The sequence below is a fragment of the Lonchura striata genome, chromosome 12 (genome assembly GCF_050655825.1).
Source record: "Lonchura striata isolate lonStrDom1 chromosome 12, ASM5065582v1, whole genome shotgun sequence".
Lineage (NCBI taxonomy): Eukaryota > Metazoa > Chordata > Aves > Passeriformes > Estrildidae > Lonchura > Lonchura striata.
Genome location: NC_140714.1, coordinates 3,232,894 through 3,257,638, shown reverse-complemented (window position 1 = coordinate 3,257,638; position 24,745 = coordinate 3,232,894). Strand labels below are relative to the sequence as shown.

Here is a 24,745-nt window from a genome sequence, read left to right as displayed (position 1 = left end):
TGCTCTGTGTGTTCTGTGGGGTGGGTGAGGGGGCTGGCTTTGCACAGGGGTCACGTAAATACAGAGTCTGGGTGAAATTCAGGCATCCATCATTCCATCCATCATGCACGTCCTGCAGACCGCTCCAGGAGAATCCAAACCTATTCCTTAAAGCCGGGGACCTCGTAAAACGGGAAAGCTGGACAGGACAGAATGCACATCCAACCAACATGGTTAATGCAACGTTTTCTCTTTATTCCAGAGAAGATGGCAGTTTTTATACACTTCCATATAGTTTACAGTTTACAAGGCACTCTGATTGGCACACTAACATTGTTTACCTTTGCCTTAAGGTGGTCAGGCTTTTCACACTGCAGCTCTACTCTAATTCACACTCAGCTTATTACTTTGTATTTACCTTAACATAATTTCTGACTGCGCCACTACTGAATTCTCACTGCATCAAAGGCTTCAAGGCCCCATCAAGGCACTTATCAGGGGTAGCTCAATTCTCACTCCAGACATAAATCCTGCCCTCTCTCTCTCAGAAATTCTCTAACAGTTCCTGATGGGTGTGTGCAAGTCCTTAGCTTGGGCAGGGGCTGCTGCTGCTGTGTTGATTGAGATATGGCTGGGCTGATGCTTGGAATGGAAATTAATTCCTTATCTCTCCCCACTGACTCCTTACAGAATTCCCAGTCCAGCCCCCTGGATTAGGGTGTGTATGGAAGTGGGTACCACCAGACAGAACTTTGCACTTCAGAAGTGTTTGCACATAAGGTGAAGACTTCTGTTTGAACAAATGTCTTTGATCACTTGCTTGGAGTTGTGTTTGCCTCTTCCTTGGTGCTTCCCAGCCCGTCCTGTCCATAGGCAGCTTCCTCCCTGTCTTCCAAAGGTGTCTGAGGCTGTAAGAAATGCAAAATGAAGTAAATCTGAGGCAAACAAAATAACTAAGTTTGGTGTTACCCACACCACGTTATCATTCACTCAGGGGAGGCTGAAGAATGATGTGGAAGTATTTAATTTTAAAAATAATTTAAAAGTCCTGAGGGAGGAAAAAGTGAGATTAACTCCTTTCCTTTAAAGAAGGAGGGGAGCTGCATAATCATTCTTTAAATGTAGGTCCCTCTTTATACTCTTGCTTACTGTGAACTTTCTTCTGAAGGCTGTCTTTGGGCTAAAAAGAGAATTTTTGCTTCTGTGCTACTTCCCTGCACAGATTCTGAAAGACCTTTATAGTTTCCTTGAGCACAAAATATCAGAAGTTTTTATTAATAGAAACATTTGGGAGCATCCAGCAAGTATAGATCTTGTTTTGAAACACTTTTAGAATGATATCTTTACTTTTTCTGTGCCTGGTAATGAAATTCCAAATGGACTGGAGCACTTCAAAGCTTGTAGTGCATCCCCTTGGATGCTGCAATTTTGCTCAGAGATGTCTCTAAATCCAGTGGCCTCCACGATGCTTTTGGTTCTTTGGTGATGAGCTCCAGCAGTATAAAAACTCTCCAGAAAAATCCCTGAAGGACTTGGCTTCTGTGCAGGCCTCCAGTGCCTCCTCTCTTCTTGTGTCAGCATTTAAATGGCTCAAAATTCCTGATCGTTCTTAAAGGCAGGAGTGACCTGCTTTGCTTCCCTGCAATGCTCATTATTTCTGTTCTGAAGTATTTACAAAGCAAATCACATCAGCTTTGGCTGCTGTCAATCAATAGCTGATGAGAGAGAGATCATTGCACCTATTTATGAAGAACTAATTGCAGGGCAATTTGGATTTCTCGGGTTTTTCACCTGTGCTTGTACTGTTTAAAAAACATCCTCTGGCTCTTAAATCTTAACACACAACAGAAGAAAAGCCTTAGGAAAAAAGATGAGGGCTTCCTGCTAGGTTTTGTTTTCTGTTTTGCTGCGTTATATTTGTGTTATCACACCCCTCCTGGATGTTCAAGTTGTGATGCTCCGAGGAAAATGCCATATGAATGGCTCAAAGGAGCAGGGACTGAAAAGCTGGGCTGTGACTGTCCCTGGCTCAGGGCTGGGGAAGCTGAGGCACAGAGGGAAGGATGAGCTAAGCCTCAGTGGGGTCTGTGTGGTAATTTCTCAGTGCTGCACTCAAATGAGCCCTGATTTGGGGCCTCCCATCAGCTCCATGTGCACACCCGGGCAGATCAGTTCAGCTCCTGGAGCAGCCTGGAGCTTTCCCAGCTGGCTGCTCCTCCTCAGAGGTTTGTGGGTTGGTGCTGAGGCAGCTCCAGCTGGGTTCCATCTCTCTGGGGTGCTGCTGGTGCTTTTTTTGTCTCATGCAGGCCCAGCAGGTGCTCAGCTCAGATCCCAGGTGAGGAGCACCAGGCTGACCCTAGAACGGAGCCCAAGCCCACCTCCCTGCTGGTGCAATCCCAGCTGGGGCTCTGGGCATTGCAGAGGGACACCAGCCCCAAATCTGGCTCCTCTGGCTCAGACAAGGGGACAACAAACATTTTTTGCAGCAGAAATTAACTCTTTGTGCTGGCAAGTGACTGAAACACCCATCAGCAAGTCTGATGTCTGCATTCCCATAAAAACCATGGAATCACCAGGATTCTGGTTGTTCTCTGGGCTTGCCTGACCCTGCAGCTTTTTCCATTTCTATCTCCAGATCAGCCCCACACTGCCTTTTCCCAGGTATTCCAAGTTACAAGCTGGCATTCAGGCTGTGATTAGCCACCCCAACTGCATGCTGATTTTTCCTGCTTTGTAATCGGATTACTGTAATATTAGCAAATAAAAAGCAGGAGCTGAACAACAATGAAGCTCTAACACAAAACGTGCCAGAGGGAAGGGAACATCAGCAGGCAGGAGATTTAAAAATATAAAAATGCTAAAGTGATTTGTTTCTCCCTTCCAGCTGGAGCACTGTGCAAACCCACGTTCACACATCACAAGTCTCACGGTGCAGCTCCTGTGTGAACAAGGCAGGAAAGCAGAAACTCAGGAGTCAGGGAAGGTTACACTTGATGGGCTGTAATTTCAACTTCATGCACAAAAAGGGAAGATTTCTGTGTTTTTTTCCCTTAATGCATTGACATTTTTCTACGCACAAGTTCTTGATTTATCCAGAAGATAATATCATTTGCAAGTTTCATTTGTGGCTTTAAACTGGAAAAGGGCAGGTTTAGCTTGGATATTAGGAAAAAAATTCTTCTCTGTGAGGATGGGGGGGCTCAGCCAGAAGCTGTGGCTGCCTCTGGATCCCTGGAAGTGCCAGGCTGGACAGGGCTTGGAGAAGCTTGGGGTAGTGGAAGGTGTCTGTCCATGGCAGGGGTGGCACTGGATGGGATTTAAGTTTATTTCCAAATCATTCCATGATTCTCTGAAAATTCTCTTGATTAACCTGCCCTGGAATACCCATTTGCTTGAGAGAAAAGACTCGACAGGCCTTGAATTTCCATCTCTACAGCTGTTCATGGTCACACAAGCATCCTTAAAATGGATAAAAGAACCCTCAAAAGTGAATGCAAGTATTTAGTGAAAAGAAGCAGATTATCAAATGGGATTTAACATGTGGCAGCAATTTTTGGCTGCTCTTTCCCTCTGTGGGATCAATCAGAGCTGACCACCAGGCTGAAACATTGTAAAGACACCAAAATTATCATCTTGCCCCCAAAATCTGGCAGTCCAATGGCAGTGGACCTAAAACCTCTTGCTTTAAGTGTGGCTGAAGCCTTACTGCTCATAAGTTGTCAGTCTTGGAGCAAAGCTGCTGAGATTGTGTTTTTGGTGGGATTTTTATGGGCTCCCAAGGAACCTGCTCTTTCCACCATGGGAGTGAGTGAATGATGGTGCTGGCAAATTGCTCCCATTTTTTAGGGGTGAGCAGCTTCCCATCCAGCAATTCCTGAATTAGCCTGGCCATAATTCGAGCCTTGAAAACAATAAGCAGATACCCAAAAGGAGGAAATCTGTCTGTGTGTCCCCTGCCCAGGCCATGTCAACATTTAGGGGTGCTGGTTTTAGCAATCACCTCACGTCACTTTATTCAAAACTCTTTTCCTATTCCTGCTGGACAAAACTTCAGCAGAACTGAAGAGGGCTGAGAGCTGAAGAGTTCTGATGGAATATCAGAGATGTAACAAGAAGGGAAAGCAGGAGAAATCCCAAACCCTGCCATGTAGATCAGTGTGGCTGCAGGAAGTGACATTTTTGTCAACTTCATGGGCACACAGCAATTTTACAGATTATTTTGCCCAAATCCTGTGTATCAATTATTCAAATCTCTCTGGCTGAGGTTGCTTTGGTGCCTCTCTGGTAGAGATTATTTTCCAGAGGCAACAGAAGGTAATAGATCACTTAGAGGGGGTCTGGCATTATCATCTCTTAATGAGATAACAGAACAAAATATTGATCTCACATTGTTAACTTATTGTGGCCTATCGAGTAGGGAGGCCTGGAAAGCTGTAATTTAGTTGGAGAATTCTCCAAACACACTATAATTTCTTCTGTGTTCCTGATGAGCTCAATAGAAGTATTTCCACCCTGGACTGTGCAGACTGATGGCTTACAGGCCATCAATCCTGGTCTTATTTTAGATTTCTAGACGATAAAACATGAGAATTCCAATATTTTTATATTATAATATATAAATTATATATAACACAATATAAATCAATATAAATATATAAGAATAGAATAGAATAGAATAGAATAGAATAGAATAGAATAGAAATTATAATATAATACAATAGACAATTTTTATAATATAATATAATATATAAAATATATTATATGGATTAATAGATTAATAGATTATTAATAATAGATTAATAGATTAATAATAATATATTAACTTTACAGCAGCATTGCCATTTTCTCTGTTATTATGAAGTTCTTATATTTAAATTTGAGGAGGTTTCAAACCTTTACCTCCAGAAGAATCTTTCCTGTAGTGTTGTGAGTGCTGGGTTACTGTTTATACACTAAGACCACTGCATGGTTAATTTCCTTTAAATGAAATTTTAAAGAATTCAGTTGATTAGTCTTGCTTTTTACTGTAAAGATATTTTATAGAATAACAGATAATTTATCACCACTGTAGCAGATTGCTGGAATGTGTCTGCTTTTTATCTTTGAAGATTTTACTCATTTTTGGTTTAAAACATTTTTCCAATCCCCCCTCCCCATGCACAGAAATCCAATTCCTATTTTTGTCACCAGAGCACAGTTTTAATGGGTAGAACTATCGAGAAATTAGGAAACATTTTCACTATTTTTTTTTTTAAACCCAATTTTCGTCCAGAGAAATCATGTCTGGTCTTTTATTTCTCCAAAAGTCACATGTTGGAGGATTGTGATCAAAATAAATCTTAAATAGATGAGAGAGGAAAAGATAATTCATGCTTTCCTTAAAGGCTGATTTGGATAAATAAGAATTTGTTCTCTCTGATGAAAAAAATACCGTGTAAAAAGATCTCTAAACTTCTAAAACGGCCTCTAGGAAAAGTAGCAGAGATGCAATTTGAAAGTCTTCAAACTATAAATACATTTCTAATTATATTTTAATACATTACAGAACAACAAAGAAGAAAGCTTTATTTTTAATCTTACCTGAGACATCTAATTAGGATTTTGTCAGTTGTAAAGACAACTTCTTTAATTATGCAAATTTAAATAGAAGAATCTGCTAATTGAGAAATGGAGCTGTAGATGGAATAAGTAATTTTTGAGGTACTCTGACTAAATTCTATCTCATGGTGACTCTTCAACTCCTTTATTTGGCAACATTTCTTGCATTTCAGGGCATTTACTGCTAATTTCAAAAACTTGGTGATGCTCTGAAAATTCTCAGGGCCGTGTGTGTGGGTAAGGTTTTTATTCAGCAATTCCTGAATTAACTTTGAGCTTATTTACAGTATTTAATGAGAATTGGTTGTTGAACCAGGGGAAGGGGCTTCCTCCTTCTACCATGACATAACAGGAGTCATGAAAATATAAAATATACATATGGATATTAATTAGGATGTCCTCATTTTGAGTTGATGTAGAAATAAATGCCAAACTCCAGATTTTACTATTCCCCAACAATTCTGCTGCTTCTGGAAACTAATCTCTACTAGATAGGCACTAAACCACCTAAACCAGAGAGATTTTAATACTACTACTACTACTACTAATAGTAATAATAGTAATAATAGTAGTAATAATAATAGGACTGAGGGGAAAATAATCTGTAATGTTATGCAATGCTCATTATATTAACAGAAATCTTCAGTCCTGAAGCATCTGGTTTGGTCACGCCAGCTCTGCTAATTCAGAAAAAAGCAAGAATTTAGCCATGACTCCCACAAGTACTCCAGAATGAAAACTGTGTTTATGCACAAAGCTGGAAATGACCAGTTAATTTGTAGTTGTTGCTTTGATTTAATTGTCAATCCTGCACCCACACGATGAAAAGCTGTTTGGTCTTTGTGCTGGGGTTGGGCTCTCCAGTGGTGATGCCCTGTGCAGGCTGGCCTGGAGCAGAGGCTGGGCAGAGTCACAGAATAAAGCAGGGATTTATTCAAGGATCTCCTCCATGGATCCACCTTGGGCAGCACCAGAGCCCAGCCAGGGCTGCACCCAAATGAACCAAAATGGTCCCAAAATGAACCCAAGATGAACCAAAATGGTCCCAAAATGAACCCAAATGACCCAAAATGGTCCCAAAATGCACGAGTGCTCCCGGGGGCTCTCCCTGGGATCAGTTCTGCTCCATTGGCACCTTGGAGTTCATTGTCCCATTCCAGCTCCAGCCCATCAGTCCCACCCTGCTTGTTTTTCTCTCTCCAGCCCACGGTGTTTGTGCTCCTGGGCTGAGGTTTGGATCATTTGTCCTTGGTGCCCAGCTGGAGCAGGAATTGTTTTGTGTCCCTGCTCTGTGCACAGAGCTCAGCATCCCCTGGTATAAATCCCAGACCCACACTCTAAAGCAGCACAGAACCTGAAAAATATAAATGCTAAAACCTGAGGCATCACTGGGAGCAGCTGCATTCCCAAAGGGAATGAGGTGATCCCAAGCAGTCCAATCTTGCTGATAATTTCTGTCTCAGAGACAGGAGGATCAGGAGATACGGACCTGGTGGAATGTCCATTATTGGCTCACCAGGATGGCCCTGGGAGCCACAGGAGAGGTGGAAGGAGCAAATCTGCAATCAGCAGGATGTGGGAAAGACACCTCAGGCCCCACAGCCCTGCCCCAGGCAGGGAATGGGATTTCAGCCCCTGGTCCCAGCAGGAATGGGTCACGTTATGTGCTGTGATTCCAGAGGCTCCAGAGCTTTCCATTCCAGGATATTTGTGTGCAGTGATAGATGGGGATGGATGGGACATCATCACCTACAACTGCTTTAGCTCAGTTTACCTGGGTCTCTTTCCCCAGCTGATGTGGCCATATCTAATTCCTGGCTCTGTTCTCGATTTCTACCCACTAATTCTTTTTTCTGAGGACAGAAAGGAGTTGTTACCCCTTGAAAGTGAGAACTGATTGCCTCCCGTTCCACGGCTCCTCGAGGCGTTCTGCACCTTTGCTCACGGCAAAATGAGGGAGGAAAAGACAACAAAAATCTATTTGGAACAGCATAAGGAAAACTGTCTGCATGACCCCTGTGAAGATGGCAATGTTTCAATCTGAAATGGATTGCAGACCATAAAAATCATGAACAGGTGAACTCTGCCTGTAGGACTGAGTGCTGCCTGGGCATGCAGCAGTAAATGCTGACCTCCTTACTCTATAAAGATAAGAATTTCAGCTGCATCTGTGGATGCTGAGGAATGATGTGCTCATAACCAAATCCCTGTAATAGGGAGCACGCAGTTCACACCGAGCCCACTGCTGGGAGCTCTCAGATGCTGTCGGAGCAGCAGCCACCCTTTTACAGGTGTGAACTGCAGAAATGGGAGTCAGACTTGGTGGGAAGCAGTAATAAAAGGCAAATAAACCCAAGATGGGAGCTATTCACCCATTTATTCAGCTCGGGTAATTCCCAGAGCTGAAGATAAGATCTATAGCTGGCATGAAGTGAGAACCCTCTTGACTTGTTGACTTACCAAGGAAATTTAACTCTTACCTAGGCTAGGAGCTGAAAATCAGGAGCTTGATTGTTATGTAGCTTCATCTAGAAAAAAAAAAAAAACATATTTGATTTGGTTTAAATTAAGGAGGCTTTTTTGGGAGGAAATTTGGCTGAATGGCAGTCAGGGTGTTCCACAAGGAGCTGAGCTCAGCAACCTCCTGGGAGAGCAAATATGGACCATGGTACTTCAGCCTTTCTGTTAGCATTGAAGGAGGTGATTGGTGTCACAGTGTACTGCTCACCAATAATAAAGGTCTTGTAAAATAGATGCTGGTAGGCAGAATATTAGAATATTTAGAGAAAATGAAGGTCTGGTGAGAGCCTGCTAAAGTAACAAATATTCATAATTTGTTTTCCCCACTGTCACTAATGTTCCATTGGCTGGTTATAAATATCCAGGTAATAATAATTTCCTGCATCTGAGGAGGGAGTAATTAGCAGCCTGAAGGCAGCTTGCAGGACTCAGAATAATGGGAGCTGGCTCCTAGGCCAGGACAGGCAGCGTGGAAGGGATTGTTCCAGATTGTTTGCAGAGGGAAATACATCCCAGTGGGATCCACACTCAGGCACTGCTTGTGCCACGGGTGCCCCAAACATTTGTGAGCTACTCCTAGAGCTGGGAATTACCCCAGTGTGTGTGTTTGGCAATAAGATTATCCATCTACTGTTAATCTCATTATTTTGGGACATTAGTGCACTATAAGAGAATCTTTCCAGCTAACTCAAAAATACCAAGTAAATTCTAGGCAAGGAGCAAGTTGTGGGTGTTCTGTAGCTCTGACATTTTCTGTGGTCTCTGGCATTTTGTCCATTTCTATATATCATCACCATGACTACAGTGGGGAATGTCTAAGAGAACTCCAGGATAAAACTGACAGCACCTCCTTAGAAGTACTTAAAATCATGTAATTAAGTAAGAAAATGCAGCTGATTGAGGAGGTTAGAGCTGCCTCGAAGAAGATTACAGCACATTTCATGATTAACAATCAGAACATTCTTTTCCAAACCTCTGCCTAATTTAGCAGACCAAGGTTTCAGCTGAGGCTCTGCTCTTAATGCTGCAAAGAAGGAGGGAGAAGGGTAATTTCCCACCATTTTCACTGTTTTCCTTGTGTTTACTCCACTGTCAGTCTTGGTTCTAATTTTGCTGCCTGGGTTAACTGACTTAACAGAAGTAGTGAAAAGGCAAAAAGGTCAATGCTGCTGATCACAGCTCAGTAATTCCCTTCAGTCCCTTGGCAGATGATAATTAGGATGGAGGAATAGGATAAAAACAAATCATTTTAGTGACAAAAACTTTGCACCCATCAGTTAACGTGCCAAAATCAGTCTTTTCTCTACAATTATAGGTTGGTTTCAGAGATAAACTTGTGTTTATTTACTGGTGAAGACACTTCTGTGGAACTCTGCAGGTAAACTGTTGGAGAAAAAGAAAAGTGCTTAAAGGATGGAATAGAGGGGTATTATTTAGAGTTTTAAATAGAAAATGTTGTTTTGGTATTAAAAAAAAAATCATAGAATGGATAGGGTTGGAAGGGATCTTAGGGATCAGAAGGGATCAAAGTGTGAATGACTGGAGGGAGGTGACAGCAGGGAAGGGATCCTGAGAGAATTCCTGGGTTAAACTGCAGGAGTTTGCTGTGAAACCTGCTGGGTTTGAGGCTGCTCTCAGTGGGAGGACAATGCTCTGCTGAAGTGTCAGAACTCAGAATGTCCCTCAGACATTTTTGGAGGTTCCGGGCCCAGGTCAGAAGCATTTGAGACCCTGGCAGGCAGCTGCAAACAGCTGTGATTTTGGGTTTGAACCATGGAACAATTTACCAACCTTGCAGGAAGAACAAGAAGTCATAAGAGTTTAGATATTATAGTAGAAGTAGTCACAAAGTAAAGGGAAGAATTTTTGAGTGCTGTACAAGGGGGTTTTGGTTTTGTACATGGGGGTCAGAGGTTTTAAGATGGATTTGGGATTTGGGCCTGCCCTGTCCTCCCTCTTTCTCCTTCCTTACCTCCATGTTCTTGGTGATGTTGGCACTCCCAGATTGGTTTAGAGTAGAAAATCACCATTTAATATAGGTAATAGGCATTGGGGAAAACTGTAACCATGTAACACGAAATGTCCCATATAAAAGATAGAAAATCACCATTTAATATAGGTAATAGGCATTAGGAAAAACTGTAACTATGTAACACGTAATGTCCCATATAAAAGACAGCAGCAGCCCTGGGTGGGAGAGAAGAAGCAGTCGGGGTCAGAGAGGATGTCAGGGTGTGTGTGTGCCTCTGCCTGAGCTGTGAGCAAACCACAGCAGCCCCAGGAGAAAATCTTTGAGATAACTTGCAATAAACTGCCCTGAGACCAACAACAGAGACTGCTGAGCCTTTCTTTGGAAGCTCGGGGTGGAGGAGAGACTTTTCCACCACCCTGACCTTGGGTGGTCTTTGACACTGAAGCAGCTCCATTTCTCTTTGCCCTGCACAGACATTTACAGCTGGCAGCATTAGGGAAATCTCTGCAATTTGGTGACAAAATGTGGTTTTTCAGATGCCTAATGTGACATTGTGGCAGGGGGAAGAAAGGTCCTTAAATACATCTTAGCTCTGGGCCAGGTGTTTTATCTTCCTTCTGTCAGTTTTTGATGTATTATTGTCCATGGTGATCTAGCCATGTTCCCTAGGCTTTGTTGTCTTTTTTAAAAAATAAAAATATATACATAAATGAATATGTAAATTTCCACCTATTTGCTTGGTGCCCTTCAAAAAATTTGCTCATTTTGCCTTCCATGGTAACTGAGTCCATGTTTTTCCGGGAAAGGTATTAAACTTTTCCTCCATCACTTGGTTGAGTGCCCATGTTGTGAATTACAAAATAAAGAAAATATTCCTGTTGTTTAGTTCCTTGTTCTACACCCCCACTAAAAATGAGTTGTTTTTTTTTTTTTTTGCTAAATATATTATTTACAAGTGTGTTAAAGGTGGGAGAGAAACTGGAAGTGCTGCAAGAAGGTTTAAAAAGGAAAGAACTTCTTATTTTCTATGAATATTATTTCACAAAATAAATACCAACTGCATGCAAGGGCAGGAGCCCTGAGAATAAGGAGTCAACACTTGCAACCATGAAATTGGGAATTTTTGCACTCAGATCCTTTGAGGGCATAGGTTTTTTTATCTTAAAATTTGTGGTGAATACTGATTTCAATCGCACCTCCTTTTGGATCTATTATGCAGAGTTTTTGCAATATTTTAAAGATATTTTTGCTTTCACATAGATAGCAGGAATTGGAGCAATCATGGGGAAAACCAGCAAGTTTTTCTCCCCACAATACAGTACAGACTTAAATTTCCAAGCCCTTTAAATATGGGTAATTCACTGTGTTTCTATCTTTATTCTCCTATTGCAAAATTCAGCGTGATTTCTGGAGGGAATTAAAATTAAAAAACACATCCCTGATCCTAGAGTGTAAATACAGCTGGAAAAGTGCTGTGCCTATGTCTGCATGTCCCAGGTGTGGAAAAACTGATGACGAGTCTGACTTTTCTCCTTAAAAACTCTCGAGGAAGCGCCAGCACAGATATCATTATTAGCATATGTTAAAGCAGAGCAAAAAACACTCTTTACACAAGAGCTGCCGCTGGAGTGATCAAATATCTCCATTGCTGCAGGTCAGAATGTGCAAATTAACAGGAATATTCAAGTATTAAACCACTGGCAGGGAATGCCAAAAGGTTTCCAGCAAACAGGAGTTTTTATCCAGCAGCCTGGCTGCGTGACAGGATGATGTGCAGTCCGCAAGAATTATTGACTCAAAGGAGAAGAACATGAAGCAGGCATTTAAAATTCAAGTCTGTAATTAACTTACCTCAAAATGATCCTGCAGGATTTATATTGCCAAGGGTTGTGGGGCTGGAAAGCTGAGATTTTCCTACTGAGCGGGCATGGCTCAGGTACAGAGTTAATCTGAAGGGGAGAACACTTCAGTGTTTGGAATTTGTGGTGCTTGTAATAAAATAAAGGAAAAGAAGCTGGAAACAGGGCGTGTGACAGACATTATCTAACTCTGTGTGTGCTAAGAGGGGGAGAGGAATCAGCATTTATTGTCAAGTTGAAGCAACAAATGGAGAATTTTGCAGAAAGTTCCTCGCTGAGAACAAGCCTGCACCTTTGAGATAAAAATAGGTAGAGCTGTGGATGTAACTCCGAATTATGTAAGCTCCTTTAGAGCAAGGATTTCAGCCCTTTTTCAGGCAGAGAAGCTTGATGCTTATAACAAGTTTTGATATTGGGTTGGTGCTGTTGAGGTTGTCCTGTGACTCTGTTCCTTCTCGTGATACAGTCTTTAATTTAAGCATATTTATCCTTTTTCCAGCCATGCAGCCAAATGCCAGGAAATCTGAATGTCCAAGAGGGGCTGGCTCCATCCAAGGCCAGGTTGGCTGGGCAGCATGGGTGGCTGGAATTGGATGATCATTAAAGTCCATTCCAACATCAGGAATTCCATATTTCTATGAAGAGATGCTTTGCTTGCTCAAGGCATTAATGCAAATAAGAAAAAAAGAATTTTGACAACATATTTTGTTCTTGCTCAGGGCATCTCCTTTCTGTGAATTGCATCCTGTACCTGAGAAGTGCTGGGTGGAAATTGGCTATTCAGGAAGATGTGAAAAGCTATAACTTTGCATGGTTTTCCCCTACAATAACCCCATTTTCCTCCTGGAGAACAAATTATCTTCCAGCTCTACCTTCATTTCAGACCACTGAAGATGCATGAACTTGTAATGTTTTTCCCAGTGTTGCCTCTTTAGCTGATATTATCCCAGAGTGTTGTAAAAATCTCAAGAATATATTTTCAGATTGGAAAATTGCAGCGCTCTGCTTCAGATGTGTTGAAATGTTGAGTTCCAGCACTAGTAAATGGCTCTTTGCAGTTTTTAAACAAGATGTGAATCCTGACAGATTTCTGGTACTTCTGTTTTGATTAGTCAGAATTACCCAACAACAACAACCCAAAAAAATACTCTGCCAGGGAGGTTTTGGTTGTCCTGTTCTGCTTTTTTTACAAGTGTAATTTTTCATCCATCTGGCTGCTGCTAGCCTTATCCTTGAATTTTTGCATCTCCTACAAGAGTGACTGATTTGAAGCATTTTTATTTTCAGCCCAGCTGCCCTGCAGTTCCTGGGTCAATTGGTGAGAAATGCCATTCCTGACCTAGAGGTGTGGCTCTCAGAAGAATTGCCTGGGGATCACAGAGGGAGGGAGTGTGATTTAAAGCTATTTTTAGGCTTCCAGATGTATTTTGCTGAATAGAATAACCCTGAATATGGTGATTCCAGTCCTCATCATGCTTCATCCTTCCTCTCTTTCTTTCCAAATATTTGGGAGGGGGTGGATGGACATGATCATTTCACAGAATCCCAGAAATTTTGGGCTGGGAGGGACCTTAAAGCCCATCCAGTGCCACCCCTGCCATGGTCAGGGACACCTTCCACTGTCCCACTCGCTCCCAGTCCCATCCAGCCTTGCCTTAGACACTTCCAGGGATGGGACATCACCAGCCCCATCCCTCTGTGGTATTTTATTTATGGCAAAATGAACCCTGAGATCAAATGAAGCTGTTGTCACAGCCAGTGTATGGAAACTTTGCTGGAAACCTGAGGCCCACATCATCCTCCTCATTTAATCTGATATTTTCCAGATCTGCATCTTAGTTGTGTTCTGAATTATTTCCTTAAGTGCTTCCTTAATCAGTATTGCTACAGGTAGTGCTGGAATGGGGATGAAATAATTCTTGTGGAATAGATGAGAAACTTTGAATTTGGGGTGCCTGTTTCACTCATGATGCCTGTTTCACTCACAATTTTATGAGAACAGCTTGTGGGATTCTTTTGAGTTTCTCTAATTGTTCCCAGCAACTTTCCAGTGTGCATTTGTGTAAGGAGTAGGTGGGATAGCACATTCCAGAAAAAATGAGTGCACCTGGACACTTGTTCAAAAAAAGCTTTTGAAAATATCCAAAAAATCCAAATTCTTTGAAAGGCAGAGTCAGAAATGAGAACAAGCAACCCGACAGTGCTTCCATGGTCTTCGCTGCAACAGGAAAGGGAAGATGAGGGATGAGTTAATCAGCCAGTTGCTAATTTCCCTCTAATCAATAACATCCTTAATAAGTCCATGTTATCAAAGCCTAAAGCATAAATTCCTCTGCTGCCTCCTATTACTGCGCACAGCAATCAGCGCTCACACTATTAATAAAACAGATCTAAATTTCATTGTCATCTCTCGAAATGAGCTTGTGTTCACCTCTGGCTCATTGTCCTCAATTGTCACAGCAATGGGGACCCTCTCCAAGGCCTCCCCACTGGGATTGGATTTCGGGCTCGGAGGGGAATTTAATTGATGCTTTCCTGATCCTCAGACTTGCCTCATCCACGTGGCACACACGTGAATTTCCAATTCAATTTTACCCCCAAATGGGAACAGACACAAATCCAAACGCCTTGCTGAAGCTGCACAAAATGAATTATGTGGATAACAATATTTCATCGGGCTTGGAAAGTGGCTGTGTTTTGTCCAAAGTAGTAAAATTGTGTAAATGAATCTCTAAGTCACTGTAATATTCATGACTTGGATCTCATCCTTTAAAAGCAGGGGGACAGAGGAGGGAATTGCCTCTTACCTTGATGGAATTCTTTTATTTAAGCCTGCAAATAATATTTATGAAAAAAATAAAATCCTTCACAGGTTTAAGTAATTTCAAATATTTTCTGTCAAAGCTGCTGAGGGCCAGTTCTCTCTGGCCTTCTGCTCCTCAGACTTTCTATTCTTCATGGGTTTCATTCAAACCTTGGCATTATCTTGGCCTCAGTGGGCTTTGGGTCATCATTTGGGGTCTCTTGCAACCTTTGGTCAGCTGTGCCACAGTTGGATGTCCTGGCATGGTTGCCAACTCTCTTTTTCTGTCTTTATTATCCTTTAACTCCTGTTGCTCCATCCATTAGTGCTCCCATTAATGCTACAATTCTTCCCTATTTTGAGCAGCTTTGAAGAATAAGCCTAAGAAACAGGCTAAGTACAAAAATGAAAAGAAAATAATAAAATAAACCTACCTCCACAATACCTTAAACCATATTTTCTTTAATTGCATTTCAGTTAACAGATCAATAAGAAGCTCTCTCAGTTATGTCTGACTTGCTCCATGGGTAACATTGTGGAATAAATAAGAATAGGGTTTCCTTTAAATGTTTCAAAGCCTTGTGTCATCAATAATAATTTTTTCCTGCTTTTTCTCAGCAGCCCTAAATTCAATAAGGCTTTAGTGGGAGCCAGTCTGGCCAGCACGTGATGCTTTATCAGAGACATCTCAGTTCTCTGTGCATCCCTTTTCCAAAGGATTTCCTGAAATAGCTCTGGGTTTACAGAATGCAGCTTCATATATTTTCTAGGAATTCCTACCAATGTTTTTGTGATACTTGATGGAAATATTTCACCTCTAAATTCCCAGGTTTCTCAGGCCCATGCACCCTGAGTGCTGCGATGTAACAGCAACAGAGACTTTTGAATGTTTGATGCAAATTCTGGGCTTCTAATGGGCAAAAAGTGATATTACTAATAATTGTTAAATACCAAATACTTTCAGCTCCTGCACTGTGAACTTCCATTGGCAGCTAAGTGGATTGCAGCTGTGAAAATTCAGATGTGCTCAGCCCAAGTTTATTTCTGTCAGCTCACTCACCAAACAACCTTAGGGCATAGATGAATGTTCAAATATGATCCAGGGGATGTCATTCCAAATCTGGAATTTGTGGTGGGAATCCTGCTGCCACCTGCTGTCAGACAAGAAATTGGGTGTTTCCCTGCAGAATCCTGTGATTCTGACCAATTTTTAAAAAGTTACAACTTTTAATTTCCACATTTTTTACTTATTGAATTTCAAGCACTTTGCATTTCCTCCCTTAAGAAGACATTAGTTTCATAACTTCTAATTTGTTTTCTTATCATAGCAGGTCTGTTGAACATCTGTTTGGCATTTCATTTTTAATATTTCCATAAACTGCAAGTGTGAGTAAATTGCAGGGTGTGATGTTGACAGCTTGCATTTATTGCAGGTGGGATGTGGGGAAGTGGAGGGCTCATCAGCAAGGGAATTTGTGCCTATGATTTTGTATCCCAAAGCATTAAAACACAGACTTTAAGAATGCCAGATGTTGGTTTAGATGGAGCGTTTCCTACATGACTCAGGAATATTTCTGACTGCCTTTTGTGTTCTGGGCTGGAGCATTGGCAGAGGAGGGGGAGAAGGAAGAGGACATAATTTCAGGAGATGAAAAGGGCATGTGAAAACAAGGTAGAGTCAGCACCGGCTTTGTCCTTGGGATGGATGGATGGATGGATGGATGGATGGATCGATGGATCGATGGATCCATGGATCCATGGATCCATGGATGGATGGATCCATGGATGAGGGATGGTGGATGATGGACGGATCCATGGATGGATGGTGGATGAAATGGTCACAATACAAAGCAACACACTCCATTTTCAGAAGGCTTCAAACCTGGTTTTATTATAGCATGCATGCTTTTTATACATTCTTACGAAACTCTTAAGTTCACTCATTGGTCACGAGAGACAAACTAAGTGCTCCCTGGAACAGGCAGTTGCAGGTTTCTCTTATTTATCCTTTCTTGGTTTCTGTGTCAATGACCTTGGTAGAAAATTCTTTCAGGGGTAAACATGGATCCTCTTCTCTAACTTCTCTCTGGCTCACAGAAGTCACTGTAAATCCTCTTCCACATGGATAGATGGATGGATGGATGGATGGATGGATGGATGGATGGATGGATGGATGGATGACCCATTCTCCTCAAGGCATCAGTCACTGCTGCAGCAGGACATCAGCATATTCCTACACTGAGGGGTTTAAGCTAAAACAAACTGCCAAGTGCTGCAAATCTGTATTGAATTAGTCTTTGAGGCAATACAGGCATGATCTAGAGCTCCTTGAAGCCATTGAAAATGCTGCCTTTGGCCTCAGCAGATTTGGATGAGACCCTGAAAGCTGGAGGAGCTCAGCTCCTTTGTGTGGTTATCTTAACAAGTAAAGCTGAAACGAGAGAATCTGCCGGAGTTAGAGATGGAAGGTGCTATTTAAACAGAGAAAGAATCTCCTTTCTCTTTGCCTTTTAGGCTCTGATTTCTGATGGTCACTATAGCAACAGGAACCAAAGAGATGAAGAACTGGAAAACATGCACTTCACTATGACAAGTTCAATTTGCAGCCAGCTCAGCAACATAACAAATCTGTGTCATATTTAATGAGAAGCTGTGCACAGGTAACAGAGCAGGGAAGGTTGGGATGTGCTCCGAGGTGGGGAAACCTGAGTTTGACTACATGCTAATGAGTCTTCCTCATTAAAGACCTCGGGATGAATGAAACGTTGTGATGGAGCCTGGACTTCTGTCAAAACAGCTCGAATCGGGCAGGGAGAGCATAAATTTTACATTTTGGGTTTTTAACTCGGCGTTTTTGATGCTCTGGGTGTGGCAGCAGCGGGGCTGGGGGCTCTGGGCTGCAGCAGTGCCTTGGCACAGAGCTGGGCTCACACTCCGTGCCAGGGGATCCCAGAGGCACCAGGGCATCTCAAAAAGCAATTCACTTGTACAAACAACTAATCTGTGAAAACGTGGCCCAAAGGCAGCTCTTGCTTTGGGGAAAAGGCACTTAAATCTTCCACCCCCGAGTGCTGGGGCTGCTGTGAACTCCCTGGGAACAGGACAGGACTTCTCAAGCAGCAGGATAAAGAGCTTGGAAAATCTGCCTTAAATACATTTTGTATCTGTCACAACTGGATTTTTTGGGCTGTCTTATACCATGAGCTGTCGTGGGCTTTGTTGGAGAATGGTTCTGCTCACAGAAATTGAGGTGTGTGGGTTGCAAGGGGGGCATAGGATCTGTGTCCATGAGTGTGGGGTTCTGGTTATTGTGTCTCACCCAACAAAATTTTCTTCTTTTGTTTTTTTGCTTCATTTCTCTTTCCCCCTCCTGCCAACAGCCTGATTTTCTCTCTGCTGATTAGGCCATTCTGTGCATTTTTGACTGTTCTCTCCAGCACATCTCTCCTGCCTGTCCAACTCCCTTTTCGTGTGCTCCCTGCTGTGATATGAGCACTACAGATCAAGAGGACAATCAGCTGGAGAACAATATGACAGCAGGTGGGGATTATTCTCTCCCTTCTGATGTGACTCAAATATGTGTCAGTCACCAAACAAAACCCTCTTTCAGTTTAGAGGCAAAAATAGATTGGTACATGGGTAAATCAGCAACAATAGATTTTTTTTTCCTCTCCACAAATCTGCATTTTTTCCCCCTAATGCTGCTTTTATGCATCTGACTTTTAGCAGCTGTGATTTCTGTTCCTGGTGAATGTACATGGACTTTATTCAGCTAGATCAAGCACTTTTGTGTCAGTAATTACTGTGATGGAGCAGTTCAGTACTGGGCAAGGTTGTGCATGCTGTTAATATTATGCCTTACTACTAGGACTGTACTTGTGCAGAGTCTTTATAGGCTAAGGAGTATAATCAGAAGATAAAGTGGATTCTGTGTGAACAAGATTAGACAAAAAAGAGGTTTAAAAGGCTTGCAGGAATGCAAGCTTGCCTTCAAACCATCAGTCCAGCAGATGTGAGAACCTGGGTGAACTGGATCAGCCTAAGCTCGTGTATAACCTCTCCCTTGCTGTCTTAGCACTGCCAGAACTTCGCAGCACTGAGCTCTCTCTGGAGCTGAGGGAACTCTCTCTGTGGGTCAGAAGATGCACAGTGTGCATTTGGCCTTGGATTCTGGAGGAGGGAGGAGGCAGCAGCATCCCAGCATCCCATCATTTCATCATCCTAGAATCCCATACATCCCATACATCCCAGCTGTTGATGTCTCGGGGTTCAGAAGGTCAGGGTGACCTCGAGACTGTAAAGAGTGTTTGCTTCCTAGCCCAAAGCAGAAGGAGCCTGTTCTTGCCCTGTGTTTGGGTGAGTGGCCCTTGCTGAGGGGCACTCCTGGTGTCACCTCCCTGTCCCACTCACCAGAGCTGCCCAGGTGCTTCTGGCTCTGCCTGACTTCGCCGCTTCGACTCTGCTCACTCACATTTTCCACTCCATCACGCTCAGATTCCTCATTCTCCCTTTTATTTCTTTCCATGTCTTCTCCTTTCTATTTTAGTCACAGAAATTTTCACATCTCCTGCTTCCTTTTTGTTCCTCTTCATCAGTGCTGCTGCCTTTCTCTCACAGAGAGAAAGGTCTCTCTTTATACCTTGTTCAGAAATGCCCCTTTTAATTAATAATTTGATTTCCTTCCTCCTCTCTAGCCCATGCCCTGGTGAATATTCGTTGATTTTTCCTTACCTAATGAGCATTTAATATACTTAAATAATCACTGGAGCACTGGTTGGGACCCCGTGTATTCTCTTTCCTGGGTGAATGCTCTGAGGGGCCAGATGAAGACGATAAGAAAAAAAGCAAAATAAATTCACTCTAGGTGGCACAACAAATCTTTAGTCGTCCTCTCCAAAGTGGAACAGCTTCAGCACAGCCTGCAGGCTGGCAGCCAGGGCTGTCTTTTGGGAAACGGGAGATATTTTGAGCCCAGCAGCAGAGAGAACAGAACCCAAATTGCTGAGCTATTAGCTGAAGGCAGCTCTGCTGTAACACACCACTGATCCTCCCTCCCTCTTTTTGTCTCTCAAGAAAAGGTCTTGGCTCCGTGATGTGAGGAGCAGTGAGCTCCCTGCACTCTGCATCCACCCTTTCATCCCCTTTCCCTGCTCAGGGCTGGCTGCTGGCCCCGCAGCAGCTCCTCAGGTCACACTTGGTGTCCCAGCTGGCCCAACCCAGCCCTGCTGTCCCCAGGACCATCCTGGATCCAGCCCGGGGAGGATGCTGAGCTCAGGTTTGGTGTCAGGGCAGGCTCAGCGCTGTCTGGACCTGGTGGGTTTGGGTTTGGATGTTCCTTGGGTGAACTGGCTGGTGGCTCCCAGCTCCTGGAGCACCAGGCTGGACATCCCAAGCCTTGTCCATGTTCCAGCCCCATCAGTGCTCAGGAAAGGCAGTGCTGCCTCCGCCTGCTCCCCCCAGCCTCGGGACAGCTCTGTGCTCTTTGCCACTGTCCCTTCTCCCTGTCAGGACCAAACATGTGACTCCTTTACATCTGCAAGGATGGGGGCAGATCCCAGGGCATTAAGGCAGCAGCTCCTGGGGCTGAAATCCATGTTCCTCTATCAGTGTCTGCTCTGCTTTTATCTCTGCTTGACATTTTCTCTTTCCCACATTGTGATCCTCAGCCTGAAATAATTGAGAAGCAATACAAAATGTCTTATTTATCTTTGTTCAAGATAGCAGCTTGTTCTACCCTTAAATTCTCCGAGGACTCGGGAGCAGATTTTTTCCAAGCACTGCTTTATTTTTGGATGAGCAGTACAAAGTTTTCTAATGTCCATAAAACTTGGCATTGCTTTCTGCACACTCCAAACAGGTGATTGTGCAGCCCTCCAATCCTTCATTTATTTATGGGTTATCATTTTATGGCTCTCCAATTTTAAGGATTTTTTAAGTGCTGCTTCTCTGCTGTACTTTCATTTTGCCAAGATCTCACATCTTTGCTGCAGGTTCAGGACTTGGCAGACCTTGTCTTACTGCCATCACTTTTTAGGATCAAAGAAGATTTGTCTTTAAAAATGCAATTGATATCGAATTATTTTATTTTTATTAAGAGTGTTGAAAAAATAATCATCCCGGCAATAATCTAAATGGAACACTGCAGCTCAGTTATGTAAATACTTTAAAATCTTGTGTCAATTTAGGTAGAGAGAATCCAAAATGTTAAATTCTTCTGGAATGAGGACAGCTTTTAGGTATTTGCTCCTGAAAAACCACATTACTAATTAGTTGTGTGTTTTACTTTCCTTTATCTTTCTTTTAATATCAGTAATAGATTAACAAAAACCCGTGACATTTTTTTGGTTGCTCTTGAGCCTTGTCTCGTCTAGTTTTAGCAAGATACTTTACATCATACACACACACACACACATATACATATATATATACATATATATATATATATATGTGTGTGTGTGTGTGTGTGTGTGTATATATATATTTGGATCTGGTGTCTGTAATTTTATAATATTTACCAAAATAAGTTGCCTTCTTACTAAAAATGAGACAAAGAATTTGGGGTGTCATGCCTCAAGGTTTATGTGGTCTGTAGGGTTTTTTTGTTAGGCCCTAAAAATGTATGTATGCCTCTGATCTCTTATAGGCTGCTGCTTTTTCCTGTTTTTCTTTAGAAGTTTTATTTGGATTTGGCTAAGCAGGATCCTTGCCCCATAAAGTTCACGTAAGGTAGAGAAGTTGAAAAGGAGCTGAGGAGCCGTGAAGTGGAATCGCAAAATGGTGAGGTTTGTTAATCCCAAATAAAAGCCCTCAGCCATGCAGGGGGAAGACAACTGTGTAAAATCAATCATTCAATCAACCACAGCCCCACGTGCTTTGATGGCATCACTTAATGCAGCCATAAAATTAACAGCTCAAATAATGAGCACGTCAACTGCAGTGGGGGAGGCAGGGCAGGAACAGGGCTGGTGGAGGAACCTCAGCACCACGTGAACATCTGTCAGAATCTGAGCTATTGATGATTCTGAGATTGTAGAGAGTCTCTGTCTTTCAGCCCCCTGCCAAAGCAGAAGCCATCATTGGTCTGTGCTGGTTTCCAGGTTGTTTATTCTGTTTATCTCTCACATGTTCTGCTGCCCTGCCCAGCTCTGTCCTGCAGGGCAGCGTGTGGGGCTCTGCCCTCAGTGGGATGTGACAAACATTAAATACCAGAAACTCCCTGGGCTGCATTTACAAGAACGTGCCAATATCTGTCACCTACGTTGGACAGTGTGTCCCCAGCCTGAACCAACAGAAAAATGCCAACACCACAGTGAGACATGGAGGGCATGAAGAAGGAGAAAAAGGACAAGGCACACCCAATTTCCTCCAGCTTGTCCCCTTTGGGCCCCTAAACTAGAATCCTAAAATTTTACTTTTGCACCCGTGCCACACTTAATTATTACTGATACCAAACACTCAGAGCTGGTAATTCCTCCTGTAAGATTGAAAACTCTTTTCCATGGACAGAGATCACAGCCAGTGTCTCTGGGGGCTCTGTCCAGGGGGGTTCCTGACCCCTGCCAGGGTCCCAGACCTGCCAGGGCAGCCAGAGGGAAGCCCTGGATTCCCACAATCATCCATCCCTGAGCTGCTGGGAATTGGGTGCTGGAATGGTCTGCACAGAGCCTTGCAGTCCTGGGATGGAAATTTGAGATCATAAAACTCTAAAGAAATGTCCAAGGAAAGGGCTGGAGGGCCCTGAGCAAACCAGGAGGTGCAGAGCCAAGTCCTTGAAGATGTTCCATGGTGCAGGTGTGGCCCCAGTCCTGTGTGGGACTGGGATGTGGAGCAAGGATGGGTTTGGTGAGGGAAAGCAATGGGCATGGAGGATCTGCCCCTCCATCTGGCTGCTCCATGCTGTGTGTGTTCAAAACCAGCTCAAAAAGGTCTCAGATTCAAGAAGAGAGGAAAAGTACTTTGGCTGTTCTTGTTGGCATGAGTTCCTGCAAGGGGAGATGAAAAGCCATGAGCTTTGGCAGAAAGAGGATGTGATGATTTAAAGCAAGGGCTTAAAAAAGAGAAGAGGGAAGAAGGGAGGGCTTTTGGCAGAAAATCAGTGGATTTGGTCAATGTGTAGATAGCAGTGGACATGAACAAGGAGAGGTGGGGATCACCCTTGGTGACAGCTCTTTGGAGCAGGGGAGCCTGTCAAAATGTCCATAGGGTTGTGCTGCCAATTTCCATAATGCAAATCTGAGCCATGTGACACCTTGCACATTCTCACTGCCTGTGTTCTCTGTCTCCTGTGATCTGGAGAGGAACTCAGCATCATTTTAAGCACATTTTTAAGTCTCCTAATAAGCAAAAATCTGAATGAGGCAGTCTAAAGCCAGGAGGCAAAGACACTCAAAAGCTTTTAGCTAAAATCCTCATAATTCAGGGGTTTCATAAATGTTTTTTTGTTTTTTTTTATTCTTCTCTCAAGTATTTAATTTCACCCTTTGGTGTTCCTGCAGCCATCATGTTTCAGCCATGCAGCATCCATTTGCCTGTAATTACAGTCGTGTCATTCAGCTTTCAAACACCCCCTCAGACACTCTTATGGCAAGTGGAATTTTAAATATAAAGCGAGAGTTAATCAGCAGCCAGATTGAAGCATTGCAGAAAGATAGCGAAGCTGCTTGATATTCTTAAGAACTCTGGTGGCTGTTTTATGTGTGTTTTAAACCACGCTGTGCTTGATGACCTTGTAATGATGAAGTCTGAGGGGAAACAGAGACTGAATGATCACTTCTGAGACTGATGGCTTCAGCAGAGGCTGATGCTCTGCGCACGGTCATGGGAAAAAAAATCTGTTTTCAAAGGTCAGGACGTGGATTTGGCACCGGGCCCAGCTACCTAAAAACATCTGCAGAGCTGCTGTTGGTGGGTGCTGATGAGCAGGGCCAGCAGGAGGTGGAGATCCAGGGCCAGATGTGCTCCTTAGCAGCTGCTTTGCCCCAGTGCCTTCATTTCCCAGAGCTTTGCCATCCCCCAGTGCTCTGGGGTGTCCCAGGAATGACATTAGCACAAATCCAGTGTGGATTTGGCTGGTCAGAGCTGAGACTGCTGCAGAAATGGAAATTGGTGGTGGGGGCATTGTGTTAGTTGGGGAACAGAGTCCCACATCTTCAGGGGTTCAGACCCCAGCAGGTCCCATCTCCTGGGTGTTTCACCTGCCCTTGCTCAAGAGCAGACAACATCCAGCACTGCTCAAGTGGCAGAGCAACTGGGGGAGCTCAATCCCAAAATCCAGCCCTTGGTTCTGGCACCTTTGGTTGCCCCACTGCCCTGCACCAGGAGAAAGAGCTCCCTTATCCCGGGCTGCAGGTGCCAGCCTCGTCCTTTCCTGGCATCTCCCGTGTTCCTGGCAGTGTCCAGCTCTTCCCCTGGAGCTGCCAGACTTGCCTGATGGCACCAGGCTGGCTCCAGGCTCTGTGCCATGCCCGAGGGGTTGCCAGCTCCCAGGTGTCTGCCTCAAGGCTGTGCTGTCCCTCCTGCTGCTGCTGCCTTAGGATTTTATCTTTGATGTTTTCCATCAGTTTGTCACCCTGCAGTTCTTCAGTGTGTAACTCCAAACTCCACACACAGTGTGAGCTGCTGCTTCCCCATTTGGGGCAGACACAACAATTCCTCTCCAGGCCTGGCAGTCAAGGACACCTCACTGCCTCAGGCCAGAGAGATGGGAACAAAAGTGAGTTGGGGGAGCAAACCTGGGGTCAGTGACTTCATTACCTGCAGCTGGAATTGGCAGATTCACTGTCAATATGCAAATGGACCAAACTTATCAAAGTGTGAAAATCTGTGACCCATCATCCATTTTTGGGTGTAGCCCCTGGGGGCTTTGTCTGCTCTAAATGTACCTGAAACCCTTCAATAAATAGAACAGCTTTTATTCCCTTAATTCTGCCTGGCCTCTGTTTTTAGGTAGCCCCAAAAGGCTTCACTGCCAACTCCTCCATCCCAGCCCCTGCACTCCAAACAGCTGTAGCTTCC

General features: G+C 43.5%; 2 long non-coding RNA genes across 2 annotated transcripts in view; one reads left to right on the top strand and one right to left on the bottom strand.

The window, feature by feature from the left end:
• LOC146766221 (uncharacterized) overlaps positions 1 to 24,745 on the top strand; it is an 87,833-nt gene that overhangs the window by 26,145 nt on the left and 36,943 nt on the right. The gene's annotated exons all lie outside the window — the stretch shown is intronic.
• On the bottom strand, positions 213 to 16,458 carry LOC146766222 (uncharacterized). The gene is made up of 3 exons (XR_014958096.1): positions 11,921 to 16,458; positions 8,058 to 8,105; positions 213 to 887 (listed from the first exon to the last, which is right to left on the bottom strand). It is a non-coding gene; the product is annotated as an uncharacterized LOC146766222 (long non-coding RNA).